We start from the raw sequence: 13,622 nt of genomic DNA on the forward strand, positions 1-13,622 counted from the left end.
TAGGCAAATAAATAGATAAAATAGGTACATAAACTAGAGAAAAAATAGGTAAATAAATTAGAGAAAAAAATAGATACATAAATAGAGAAAAATAAGTGAATAAATAGAGAAAAATATGTAAATAAACTGAAAAAAATAGGTGTATAAATAGAGAAAAATAGCTAAATAAATGAAAGAAAAAAGGTAAATGAAAAAAATAGGTAAATAAATTATTGGAAAAAATAGGTAAATAAATTAGAGAAAAAGTAGGTAAATAACTAGAGAAAAATAGGTAAATAATTATAGAAAAAGTAGGTAAATAAAATAGAGAAAAAATAGGTAAATAAAGAGAGAAAAAATAGGTAAATTATATAGAGAAAATATAGGTAAATAAATAGACAAAAATAGGTAAATAAACCAAACAAGGAAAAGGTAAATAAAAAAATAGGTAAATAAATTAGAGGAAAAAATTGGTAAATAAACAGAGAAAAAATACGTAAATAAATGAGAGAGAAAAATAGGTAAATATATAGAGAAAAAATAGGTAAATAAATAGAGAAAAAAGAGGTAAATAAATAGAGAAAAATAGGTAAATAAATTACAGGAAAAAATAGGTAAATAAACAGAGAAATAATTTGTAAATAAACTAGAGAAAAATAGGTGTATAAATAGAGAAAAATAGCTAAATAAATCAAGGAAACAACGTAAATAAAAACATAGGTAAATAAATTAGAGGGAAAAATAGGTAACTAAACAGAGAAAAAGTAGGTAAATAAAGGAGAGAAAGAAATAGGTAAATAACTACAGAACATATAGATAAATAAATAGAGAAAAAGTAGGTGAATAAATAGATAAAAAATAGATAAATAAAATAGAGAAAAAATAGATAAGTAAATAGAGAAAAAATAGGTGAATAAATAGAGAAAAATAGGTAAATAAATTAGAGGAAAAAATTGGTAAATAAACAGAGAAAAAATACGTAAATAAATGAGAGAGAAAAATAGGTAAATATATAGAGAAAAAATAGGTAAATAAATAGAGAAAACAAAAGAGGTAATAAATAGAGAAAAAATAGGGAAATATATAGAGAAAAAATAGGTAAGTAAATAGAGAAAAATAGGTAAATAAACCAAGCAAAAAGGTAAATAAAAAAATAGGTAAATAAATTAGAGGAAAAAATTGGTAAATTAACAGAGAAAAAATACGTAAATAAATGAGAGAGAAAAATACGTAAATATATAGAGAAAAAAGAGGTAAATAAATAGAGAAAAATAGGTAAATAAATAGAGAAAACAAAGGAGGTAAAAAAATAGAGAAGGAAATAGGGTAAATTATCTACCGAAAAAATAGGTGTATAAATATAGATAAATAGCTAAATAAATCAAAGAAAAAAAGGAAAATAAAAAATAGGTAAATAAATTAAAGGAAAAAATAGGTAACTAAACAGAGAAAAATAGGTAAATAAATGAGAGAAAGAAATAGGTAAATAACTAGAGAAAAAATAGATAAATAAATAGAGAAAAAGTAGGTAAATAAATAGATAAAAAATAGGGAAAAATAAAATAGAGAAAAAATAGGCAAATAAATAGATAAAAATAGGTAAATAAACTATAGAAAAAATAGGTAAATAAATTAGAGAAAAAAATAGATAAATAAATAGAGAAAATAGGTGAATAAATAAAGAAAATAGGTAAATAAACTAGAGAAAAAGTAGGTGTATAAATAGAGAAAACTAGCTAAATAAATGAAAGAAAAAAGGTAAATAAAAAAATAGGTAAATAAAATAGAGAAAAAATAGGCAAATAAAATAGATAAAATAGGAACATAAACTAGAGAAAAATAGGTAAATAAATTAGAGAAAAAATAGAAAAATAAATGGAGAAAAAATAAGTGATAAATACAGAAAAATATGTAAATAAACTGGAGAAAAATAGGTGTATAAATAGAGAAAAATAGCTAAATAAATCAAAGAAAAAAAGGAAAATAAAAAAATAGGTAAATAAATTAGAGGAAAAAATTGGTAAATAAACAGAGAAAAAATAGGTAAATAAATGAGAGAAAGAAATAGGTAAATAACTAGAGAAAAAATGGGTAAATAAATAGAGAAAAAGAAGTAAATCAATAGAGAAAAATAGGTAAATAATAGAAAAAATAGTAAATAAAGTAGAGAAAAAATGGGCAAATAAATAGATAAAAATAGGTAAATAAACTAGAGAAAAATAGGTGTATCAATAGAGAAAAATAGCTAATCAATCAAGGTAACAAGGTAAATAAAAAAATAGGTAAATAAATTAGAGGAAAAAATAGGTAACTAAACAGAGAAAAAGTAGGTAAATAAATGAGAGAAAGAAATAGGTAAATAACTACAGAACAAATAGATAAATAAATAGAGAAAAAGTAGGTGAATAAATAGATAAAAAAATAGGTAAATAAAATAGAGAAAAAAATTGGCAAATAAATAGACAAAAATAGGTAAATAAACTAGAGAAAAAATAGGTAAATAAATTAGAGAAAACAATAGATAAATAAATAGAGAAAAAATAGGTGAATAAATAGAGAAAAATAGGTATATAAATTAGAGGAAAAAATAGATAAATAAATTACAGGAAAAAATAGGTAAATAAACAGAGAAATAATTGGTAAATAAATTAGAGAAAAATAGGTGTATAAATAGAGAAAAATAGCTAAATAAATCAAGGAAAAAAAGGTAAATAAAAAAATAGGTAAATAAAATAGAGAAAAAATAGGCAAATAAATAGATAAAATAGGAACATAAACTAGAGAAAAAATAGGTAAATAAATTAGAGAAAAAAATAGATACATAAATGGAGAAAAAATAAGTGAATAAATACAGAAAAATATGTAAATAAACTGGAGAAAAATAGGTGTATAAATAGAGAAAAATAGCTAAATAAATGAAAGAAAAAAGGTAAATAAAAAAATAGGTAAATAAATTAGAGGAAAAAATAGGTAAATAAACAGAAAAATAGGTAAATAAATTGGAGAAAAAAGTAGGTAAATAACTAGAGAAAAATAGGTAAATAAAAAGAGAAAAAAGAGGTAAATAAATAGAGAAAAATAGGTAAATAAACAGAGAAAAAGTAGGTAAATAAAATAGAGAAAAAATAGGTAAATGAAATAGAGAAAAAAATAGGCAAATAAATAGAGAAAAATAGGTAAATAAATAGAGAAAAATAGGTAAATAAACCAAACAATAAAAGGTATATAAAAAATTAGGTAAATAAATTAGAGGAAAAAATTGGTAAATAAACAGAGAAAATTACGTAATAAATGAGAGAGAATAATTGGTAAATATATAGAGAAAATATAGGTAAATAAATAGAGAAAAATAGGTAAATAAACCAAACAAAAAAAAGGTAAATAAATTAGAGGAAAAAAATTTGTAAATAAACAGAGAAAAAATACGTAAATAAATGATAGAGAAAAATAGGTAAATATATAGAGAAAAAATAGGTAAATAAATAGAGAAAAAAGAGGTAAATAAATACAGTAAAATAGGTAAATAAATAGAGAAAACAAAGGAGGTAAAAAAATAGAGAAGAAAATAGGTAAATTATCTAGAGAAAAAATAGGTGTATAAATATAGATAAATAGCTAAATAAATCAAAGAAAAAAAGGAAAATAAAAAAAATAGGTAAATAAATTAGAGAAAAAATTGGTAAATAAACAGAGAAAAAATACGTAAATAAATGAGAGAGAAAAATAGGTAAATATATAGAGAAAAAATAGGTAAATAAATAGAGAAAAAAATAGATAAATAAATAGAGAAAATAGGTGAATAAATAAAGAAAATTAGGTAAATAAACTAGAGAAAAAGTAGGTGTATAAATAGAGAAAAATAGCTAAATAAATGAAAGAAAAAGGGTAAATAAAAAAATAGGTAAATAAAATAGAGAAAAAATAGGCAAATAAATAGATAAAATAGGTACATAAACTAGAGAAAAAATAGGTAAATAAATTAGAGAAAAAATAGATACATAAATAGAGAAAAAATAAGTGAATAAATACAGAAAAATATGTAAATAAACTGGAGAAAAATAGGTGTATAAATAGAGAAAAATAGCTAAATAAATGAAAGAAAAAAGGTAAATAAAATATAGGTAAATAAATTAGAGGAAAAAATAGGTAAATAAACAGAAAAATAGGTAAATAAATTGGAGAAAAAAGTAGGTAAATAACTAGAGAAAAATAGGTAAATAAAAAGAGAAAAAAGAGGTAAATAAATAGAGAAAAATAGGTAAATAAACAGAGAAAAAGTAGGTAAATAAAATGGAGAAAAAATAGGTAAATGAAATAGAGAAAAAAATAGGCAAATAAATAGAGAAAAATAGGTAAATAAATAGAGAAAAATAGGTAAATAAATTAGAGGAAAAAATAGATAAGTAAATTACAGGAAAAAATAGGTAAATAAACAGAGAAATAATTGGTAAATAAATTAGAGAAAAATAGGTGTATAAATAGAGAAAAATAGCTAAATAAATCAAGGAAAAAAAGGTAAATAAAAAAATAGGTAAATAAAATAGAGGAAAAAATAGGTAACTAAACAGAAAAAAATAGGCAAATAAATTAGAGAAAAAAATAGATAAATAAATAGAGAAAAATAGGTGAATAAATAGAGAAAAATAGGTAAATAAATTAGAGGAAAAAATAGATAAATAAATTACAGGAAAAAATAGGTAAATAAACAGAGAAATAATTGGTAAATAAACTAGAGAAAAATAGGTGTATAAATAGAGAAAAATAGCTAAATAAATCAAGGAAACAACGTAAATAAAAAAATAGGTAAATAAATTAGAGGGAAAAATAGGTAACTAAACAGAGAAAAAGTAGGTAAATAAAGGAGAGAAAGAAATAGGTAAATAACTACAGAACATATAGATAAATAAATAGAGAAAAAGTAGGTGAATAAATAGATAAAAAATAGATAAATAAAATAGAGAAAAAAATAGATAAATAAATAGAGAAAAATAGGTGAATAAATGATAGAGAAAAATAGGTAAATATATAGAGAAAAAATAGGTAAATAAATAGAGAAAAATAGGTAAATAAACAGAGAAAAAGTAGGTAAATAAAATAGAGAAAAAATAGGTAAATAAAGAGAGAAAAAATAGGTAAATAAAGAGAGAAAAAATTGGTGTATAAATATAGATAAATAGCTAAATAAATAAAAAAAAAGGTAAATAAAAAAATAGGTAAATAAATTATAGGAAAAAATGGGTAAATAAGCAGTGAAAAAATAGGTAATGAAGTAGAGGAAACAAAGGAGGTAAATAAATACTGAAAAAGAGGTAAATCACTAGAGAAAAATAAGTAAATAAATAGAGAAAACAAAAGAGGTAAATAAATAGAGAAAAAATAGGGAAATATATAGAGAAAAAATAGGTAAGTAAATAGAGAAAAAAGAGGTAAATAAATAGAGAAAAATAGGTAAATAAATAGATAAAAAATAGGTAAATGAAATAGAGAAAAAAATAGGCAAATAAATAGAGAAGAATAGGTAAATAAATAGAGAAAAATAGGTAAATAAACCAAACAAAAAAAGGTAAATAAAAAATAGGTAAATAAATTAGAGGAAAAAATTGGTAAATAAACAGAGAAAAATACGTAAATAAATGAGAGAGAAAAATAGGTAAATATATAGAGAAAATATAGGTAAATAAATAGAGAAAAATAGGTAAATAAACCAAACAAAAAAAGGTAAATAAATTAGAGGAAAAAATTTGTAAATAAACAGAGAAAAAATACGTAAATAAATGATAGAGAAAAATAGGTAAATATATAGAGAAAAAATAGGTAAATAAATAGAGAAAACAAAGGAGGTAAAAAAATAGAGAAGAAAATAGGTAAATTATCTAGAGAAAAAATAGGTGTATAAATATAGATAAATAGCTAAATAAATCAAAGAAAAAAAGGAAAATAAAAAATAGGTAAATAAATTAAACGAAAAAATAGGTAACTAAACAGAGAAAAAATAGGTAAAGAAATGAGAGAAAGAAATAGGTAAATAACTAGAGAAAAAATAGATAAATAAATAGAGAAAAAGTAGGTAAATAAATAGGTAAAAAAATAGGAAAATAAAATAGAGAAAAAATAGGCAAATAAATAGATAAAAATAGGTAAATAAACTAGAGAAAAAATAGGTAAATATATTAGAGAAAAAATAGATAAATAAATAGAGAAAATAGGTGAATAAATAGAGAAAATAGGTAAATAAACTAGAGAAAAAGTAGGTGTATAAATAGAGAAAAATAGCTAAATAAATGAAAGAAAAAGGGTAAATAAAAAAAATAGGTAAATAAATTATAGGAAAAAATAGGTAAATAAATTAGAGAAAAAAGTAGGTAAATAACTAGAGAAAAATAGGAAAATAAATATAGAAAAAGTAGGTAAATAAAATAGAGAAAAAATAGGTAAATAAAGAGAGAAAAAATAGGTAAATTATCTAGAGAAAAGATTGGTGTATGAATAGAGATAAATAGCTAAATAAATCAAAGAAAAAAAGGTAAATAAAAAATAGGTAAATAAATTAAAGGAAAAAATAGTTAAATAAACAGAGAAAAAATAGGTAAATAAATAGAGAAAACAAAAGAGGTAAAAAAATAGAGAAAAAATAGGTAAATTATCTACAGAAAAAATTGGTGTATAAATATAGATAAATAGCTAAATAAATAAAAAAAGGTAAATAAAAAAATAGGTAAATAAATTATAGGAAAAAATGGGTAAATAAACAGTGAAAAAATAGGTAATGAAGTAGAGGAAACAAAGGAGGTAAATAAATACTGAAAAAGAGGTAAATCACTAGAGAAAAATAAGTAAATAAATAGAGAAAACAAAAGAGGTAAATAAATAGAGAAAAAATAGGGAAATATATAGAGAAAAAATAGGTAAGTAAATAGAGAAAAAAGAGGTAAATAAATAGAGAAAAATAGGTAAATAAATAGATAAAAAATAGGTAAATGAAATAGAGAAAAAAATAGGCAAATAAATAGAGAAGAATAGGTAAATAAATAGAGAAAAATAGGTAAATAAACCAAACAAAAAAAGGTAAATAAAAAAATAGGTAAATAAATTAGAGGAAAAAATTGGTAAATAAACAGAGAAAAATACGTAAATAAATAAGAGACAAAAATAGGTAAATATATAGAGAAAAAATAGGTAAATAAATAGAGAAAAAAAGGTAAATAAACAGAGAAAAAATACGTAAATAAATGAGAGAGAAAAATAGGTAAATATATAGAGAAAATATAGGTAAATAAATAGAGAAAAATAGGTAAATAAACCAAACAAAGAAGGTAAATAAATTAGAGGAAAAAATTGGTAAATTAACAGAGAAAAAATACGTAAATAAATGAGAGAGAAAAATAGGTAAATATATAGAGAAAAAATAGGTAAATAAATAGAGAAAAAAGAGGTAAATAAATAGAGAAAAATAGGTAAATAAATAGAGAAAACAAAGGAGGTAAAAAAATAGAGAAGGAAATAGGTAAATTATCTAGAGAAAAATAGGTGTATAAATATAGATAAATAGCTAAATAAATCAAAGAAAAAAAGGAAAATAAAAAATAGGTAAATAAATTAAAGGAAAAAATAGGTAACTAAACAGAGAAAAAATAGGTAAATAAATGAGAGAAAGAAATAGGTAAATAACTAGAGAAAAAATAGATAAATAAATAGAGAAAAAGTAGGTAAATAAATAGATAAAAAAATAGGAAAATAAAATAGAGAAAAAATAGGTAAATTATCTAGAGAAAAAATTGGTGTATAAATATAGATAAATAGCTAAATAAATAAAAAAAAGGTAAATAAAAAAATAGGTAAATAAATTATAGGAAAAAATGGGTAAATAAGCAGTGAAAAAATAGGTAACGAAGTAGAGGAAACAAAGGAGGTAAATAAATACTGAAAAAGAGGTAAATAACTAGAGAAAAATAGGTAAATAAATAGAGAAAACAAAAGTGGTAAATACATAGAGAAAAAATAGGGAAATATATAGAGAAAAAATAGGTAAGTAAATAGAGAAAAAAGAGGTAAATAAATAGAGAAAAATATGTAAATAAATAGATAAAAATAGGTAAATGAAATAGAGAAAAAATAGGCAAATAAATAGAGAAAAAATAGATAAATAAATAGAGAAAAAGTAGGTAAATAAATAGATAAAAAAATAGGAAAATAAAATAGAGAAAAAATAGGCAAATAAATAGATAAAAATAGATAAATAAACTAGAGAAAAAATAGGTAATTAAATTAGAGAAAAAAATAGATAAATAAATAGAGAAAATAGGTGAATAAATAGAGAAAAATAGGTAAATAAACTAGAGAAAAAGTAGGTGTATAAATAGAGAAAAATAGCTAAATAAATGAAAGAAAAAAGGTAAATAAAAAAATAGGTAAATAAAATAGAGAAAAAATAGGCAAATAAATAGATAAAATAGGTACATAAACTAGAGAAAAAATAGGTAAATAAATTAGAGAAAAAAATAGATACATAAATAGAGAAAAATAAGTGAATAAATAGAGAAAAATATGTAAATAAACTGAAAAAAATAGGTGTATAAATAGAGAAAAATAGCTAAATAAATGAAAGAAAAAAGGTAAATAAAAAAAATAGGTAAATAAATTATTGGAAAAAATAGGTAAATAAATTAGAGAAAAAAATAGGTAAATAACTAGAGAAAAATAGGTAAATAAATATAGAAAAAGTAGGTAAATAAAATAGAGAAAAAATAGGTAAATAAAGAGAGAAAAAATAGGTAAATTATATAGAGAAAATATAGGTAAATAAATAGACAAAAATAGGTAAATAAACCAAACAAAAAAAGGTAAATAAAAAAATAGGTAAATAAATTAGAGGAAAAAATTGGTAAATAAACAGAGAAAAAATACGTAAATAAATGAGAGAGAAAAATAGGTAAATATATAGAGAAAAAATAGGTAAATAAATAGAGAAAAAAGAGGTAAATAAATAGAGAATAATAGGTAAATAAATAGAGAAAACAAAGGAGGTAAAAAAATAGAGAAGAAAATAGGTAAATTATCTAGAGAAAAAATAGGTGTATAAATATAGATAAATAGCTAAATAAATCAAAGAAAAAAAGGAAAATAAAAAAATAGGTAAATAAATTAGAGGAAAAAATTGGTAAATAAACAGAGAAAAATAGGTAAATAAATAGATAAAAATAGGTAAATAAAGTAGAGAAAAAATGGGCAAATAAATAGATAAAAATAGGTAAATAAACTAGAGAAAAATAGGTGTATCAATAGAGAAAAATAGCTAAATAAATCAAGGAAACAAGGTAAATAAAAAAATAGGTAAATAAATTAGAGGAAAAAATAGGTAACTAAACAGAGAAAAAGTAGGTAAATAAATGAGAGAAAGAAATAGGTAAATAACTACAGAACAAATAGATAAATAAATAGAGAAAAAGTAGGTGAATAAATAGATAAAAAAATAGGTAAATAAAATAGAGAAAAAAATTGGCAAATAAATAGACAAAAATAGGTAAATAAACTAGAGAAAAAATAGGTAAATAAATTAGAGAAAACAATAGATAAATAAATAGAGAAAAAATAGGTGAATAAATAGAGAAAAATAGGTAAATAAATTAGAGGAAAAAATAGATAAGTAAATTACAGGAAAAAATAGGTAAATAAACAGAGAAATAATTGGTAAATAAATTAGAGAAAAATAGGTGTATAAATAGAGAAAAATAGCTAAATAAATCAAGGAAAAAAAGGTAAATAAAAAATAGGTAAATAAAATAGAGGAAAAAATAGGTAACTAAACAGAAAAAAATAGGCAAATAAATTAGAGAAAAAAATAGATAAATAAATAGAGAAAAATAGGTGAATAAATAGAGAAAAATAGGTAAATAAATTAGAGGAAAAAATAGATAAATAAATTACAGGAAAAAATAGGTAAATAAACAGAGAAATAATTGGTAAATAAACAGAAAAATAGGTGTATAAATAGAGAAAAATAGCTAAATAAATCAAGGAAACAACGTAAATAAAAAAATAGGTAAATAAATTAGAGGGAAAAATAGGTAACTAAACAGAGAAAAAGTAGGTAAATAAAGGAGAGAAAGAAATAGGTAAATAACTACAGAACATATAGATAAATAAATAGAGAAAAAGTAGGTGAATAAATAGATAAAAAATAGATAAATAAAATAGAGAAAAAAATAGATAAATAAATAGAGAAAAATAGGTGAATAAATGATAGAGAAAAATAGGTAAATATATAGAGAAAAAATAGGTAAATAAATAGAGAAAAATAGGTAAATAAACAGAGAAAAAGTAGGTAAATAAAATAGAGAAAAAATAGGTAAATAAAGAGAGAAAAAATAGGTAAATAAAGAGAGAAAAAATTGGTGTATAAATATAGATAAATAGCTAAATAAATAAAAAAAAAGGTAAATAAAAAAATAGGTAAATAAATTATAGGAAAAAATGGGTAAATAAGCAGTGAAAAAATAGGTAATGAAGTAGAGGAAACAAAGGAGGTAAATAAATACTGAAAAAGAGGTAAATAACTAGAGAAAAATAGGTAAATAAATAGAGAAAACAAAAGAGGTAAATACATAGAGAAAAAATAGGGAAATATATAGAGAAAAAATAGGTAAGTAAATAGAGAAAAAAGAGGTAAATAAATAGAGAAAAATATGTAAATAAATAGATAAAAATAGGTAAATGAAATAGAGAAAAAAATAGGCAAATAAATAGAGAAAAAATAGATAAATAAATAGAGAAAAAGTAGGTAAATAAATAGATAAAAAAATAGGAAAATAAAATAGAGAAAAAATAGGCAAATAAATAGATAAAAATAGATAAATAAACTAGAGAAAAAATAGGTAATTAAATTAGAGAAAAAATAGATAAATAAATAGAGAAAATAGGTGAATAAATAGAGAAAAATAGGTAAATAAACTAGAGAAAAAGTAGGTGAATAAATAGAGAAAAATAGCTAAATAAATGAAAGAAAAAAGGTAAATAAAAAAATAGGTAAATAAAATAGAGAAAAAATAGGCAAATAAATAGATAAAATAGGTACATAAACTAGAGAAAAAATAGGTAAATAAATTAGAGAAAAAAATAGATACATAAATAGAGAAAAATAAGTGAATAAATAGAGAAAAATATGTAAATAAACTGAAAAAATAGGTGTATAAATAGAGAAAAAATAGCTAAATAAATGAAAGAAAAAAGGTAAATGAAAAAAATAGGTAAATAAATTATTGGAAAAAATAGGTAAATAAATTAGAGAAAAAGTAGGTAAATAACTAGAGAAAAATAGGTAAATAATTATAGAAAAAGTAGGTAAATAAAATAGAGAAAAAATAGGTAAATAAAGAGAGAAAAAATAGGTAAATTATATAGAGAAAATATAGGTAAATAAATAGACAAAAATAGGTAAATAAACCAAACAAGGAAAAGGTAAATAAAAAAATAGGTAAATAAATTAGAGGAAAAAATTGGTAAATAAACAGAGAAAAAATACGTAAATAAATGAGAGAGAAAAATAGGTAAATATATAGAGAAAAAATAGGTAAATAAATAGAGAAAAAAGAGGTAAATAAATAGAGAAAAATAGGTAAATAAATTACAGGAAAAAATAGGTAAATAAACAGAGAAATAATTTGTAAATAAACTAGAGAAAAATAGGTGTATAAATAGAGAAAAATAGCTAAATAAATCAAGGAAACAACGTAAATAAAAACATAGGTAAATAAATTAGAGGGAAAAATAGGTAACTAAACAGAGAAAAAGTAGGTAAATAAAGGAGAGAAAGAAATAGGTAAATAACTACAGAACATATAGATAAATAAATAGAGAAAAAGTAGGTGAATAAATAGATAAAAAATAGATAAATAAAATAGAGAAAAAATAGATAAGTAAATAGAGAAAAAATAGGTGAATAAATAGAGAAAAATAGGTAAATAAATTAGAGGAAAAAATTGGTAAATAAACAGAGAAAAAATACGTAAATAAATGAGAGAGAAAAATAGGTAAATATATAGAGAAAAAATAGGTAAATAAATAGAGAAAACAAAAGAGGTAAATAAATAGAGAAAAAATAGGGAAATATATAGAGAAAAAATAGGTAAGTAAATAGAGAAAAATAGGTAAATAAACCAAGCAAAAAAGGTAAATAAAAAAATAGGTAAATAAATTAGAGGAAAAAATTGGTAAATTAACAGAGAAAAAATACGTAAATAAATGAGAGAGAAAAATACGTAAATATATAGAGAAAAAAGAGGTAAATAAATAGAGAAAAATAGGTAAATAAATAGAGAAAACAAAGGAGGTAAAAAAATAGAGAAGGAAATAGGTAAATTATCTACCGAAAAAATAGGTGTATAAATATAGATAAATAGCTAAATAAATCAAAGAAAAAAAGGAAAATAAAAAATAGGTAAATAAATTAAAGGAAAAAATAGGTAACTAAACAGAGAAAAAATAGGTAAATAAATGAGAGAAAGAAATAGGTAAATAACTAGAGAAAAAATAGATAAATAAATAGAGAAAAAGTAGGTAAATAAATAGATAAAAAATAGGAAAATAAAATAGAGAAAAAATAGGCAAATAAATAGATAAAAATAGGTAAATAAACTATAGAAAAAATAGGTAAATAAATTAGAGAAAAAAATAGATAAATAAATAGAGAAAATAGGTGAATAAATAAAGAAAAATAGGTAAATAAACTAGAGAAAAAGTAGGTGTATAAATAGAGAAAAATAGCTAAATAAATGAAAGAAAAAAGGTAAATAAAAAAATAGGTAAATAAAATAGAGAAAAAATAGGCAAATAAATAGATAAAATAGGAACATAAACTAGAGAAAAAATAGGTAAATAAATTAGAGAAAAAAATAGATACATAAATGGAGAAAAAATAAGTGAATAAATACAGAAAAATATGTAAATAAACTGGAGAAAAATAGGTGTATAAATAGAGAAAAATAGCTAAATAAATCAAAGAAAAAAAGGAAAATAAAAAAATAGGTAAATAAATTAGAGGAAAAAATTGGTAAATAAACAGAGAAAAAATAGGTAAATAAATGAGAGAAAGAAATAGGTAAATAACTAGAGAAAAAATGGGTAAATAAATAGAGAAAAAAGAAGTAAATAAATAGAGAAAAATAGGTAAATAAATAGATAAAAATATGTAAATAAAGTAGAGAAAAAATGGGCAAATAAATAGATAAAAATAGGTAAATAAACTAGAGAAAAATAGGTGTATCAATAGAGAAAAATAGCTAAATCAATCAAGGTAACAAGGTAAATAAAAAAATAGGTAAATAAATTAGAGGAAAAAATAGGTAACTAAACAGAGAAAAAGTAGGTAAATAAATGAGAGAAAGAAATAGGTAAATAACTACAGAACAAATAGATAAATAAATAGAGAAAAAGTAGGTGAATAAATAGATAAAAAAATAGGTAAATAAAATAGAGAAAAAAATTGGCAAATAAATAGACAAAAATAGGTAAATAAACTAGAGAAAAAATAGGTAAATAAATTAGAGAAAACAATAGATAAATAAATAGAGAAAAAATAGGTGAATAAATAGAGAAAAATAGGTATATAAATTAGAGGAAAAAATAGATAAATAAATTACAGGAAAAAA

The 13,622-nt window shown here is 20.2% G+C and overlaps 2 long non-coding RNA genes across 2 annotated transcripts; both read left to right on the plus strand.

Moving 5' to 3' along the window:
• Window positions 1-1,254: 1,254 nt before the first annotated feature.
• Window positions 1,255-7,588, plus strand: LOC143378287 (uncharacterized). Its single transcript, XR_013088082.1, has 2 exons — window positions 1,255-1,436; window positions 5,042-7,588. It is a non-coding gene; the product is annotated as an uncharacterized LOC143378287 (long non-coding RNA).
• A 3,846-nt stretch (window positions 7,589-11,434) lies between these two features.
• Window positions 11,435-12,818, plus strand: LOC143378288 (uncharacterized). The gene is made up of 2 exons (XR_013088083.1): window positions 11,435-12,028; window positions 12,625-12,818. It is a non-coding gene; the product is annotated as an uncharacterized LOC143378288 (long non-coding RNA).
• The last annotated feature ends 804 nt before the right edge of the window (window positions 12,819-13,622 follow it).

This window comes from Andrena cerasifolii, unplaced genomic scaffold (assembly GCF_050908995.1).
Source record: "Andrena cerasifolii isolate SP2316 unplaced genomic scaffold, iyAndCera1_principal scaffold2124, whole genome shotgun sequence".
Classification (NCBI taxonomy): domain Eukaryota; kingdom Metazoa; phylum Arthropoda; class Insecta; order Hymenoptera; family Andrenidae; genus Andrena; species Andrena cerasifolii.